Here is a 934-nt window from a genome sequence, read left to right as displayed (position 1 = left end):
ATTATTAGTGTATAGGAATGCAAGGGATTTCTGTGTGTTGATTTTATATCCTGCAACTTTACTATAGTCATTGATTATTTCTAGTAATTTTCTGGTGGAGTCTTTAGGGTTTTCTATGTAGAGGATCATGTCATCTGCAAATAGTGAGAGTTTTACTTCTTCTTTTCCAATTTGGATTCCTTTTATTTCTTTTTCTGCTCTGATTGCTGTGGCCAAAACTTCCAAAACTATGTTGAATAGTAATGGTGAAAGTGGGCACCCTTGTCTTGTTCCTGACTTTAGAGGAAATGCTTTCATTTTTTCACCATTGAGGATAATGTTTGCTGTGGGTTTGTCATATATAGCTTTTATTATGTTGATATGTTCCTTCTATTCCTGCTTTCTGGAGAGTTTTTATCATAAATGGATGTTGAATTTTGTCAAAGGCTTTCTCTGCATCTATTGAGATAATCATATGGTTTTTATTTTTCAATTTGTTAATGTGGTGTATTACATTGATTGATTTGCGGATATTGAAGAATCCCTGCATCCCTGGGATAAAGCCCACTGAATCCACTCTAATGAGGTGGATGAAACTGGAGCCTATCATACAGAGTGAAGTAAGCCAGAAGGAAAAACATCAATACAGTATACTAACGCATGTATATGGAATTTAGAAAGATGGTAACAATAACCCTGTGTATGAGACAGCAAAAGAGACACTGATGTATAGAACAGTCTTATGGACTCTGTGGGAGAGGGAGAGGGTGGGAAGATTTGGGAGAATGACATTGAAACATGTAAAATATCATGTAAGAAACGAGTTGCCAGTCCAGGTTCGATGCACGATACTGGATGCTTGGGGCTAGTGCACTGGGATGACCCTGAGAGATGGTATGGGGAGGGAGGAGGGAGGAGGGTTCAGGATGGGGAACACATGTATACCTGTGGCAGA

This window comes from Bison bison, unplaced genomic scaffold (genome assembly GCF_000754665.1).
Source record: "Bison bison bison isolate TAMUID 2011002044 unplaced genomic scaffold, Bison_UMD1.0 scf7180017864298, whole genome shotgun sequence".
NCBI classification, from domain to species: Eukaryota; Metazoa; Chordata; class Mammalia; order Artiodactyla; family Bovidae; genus Bison; species Bison bison.
This window is presented reverse-complemented; position numbering follows the sequence as displayed.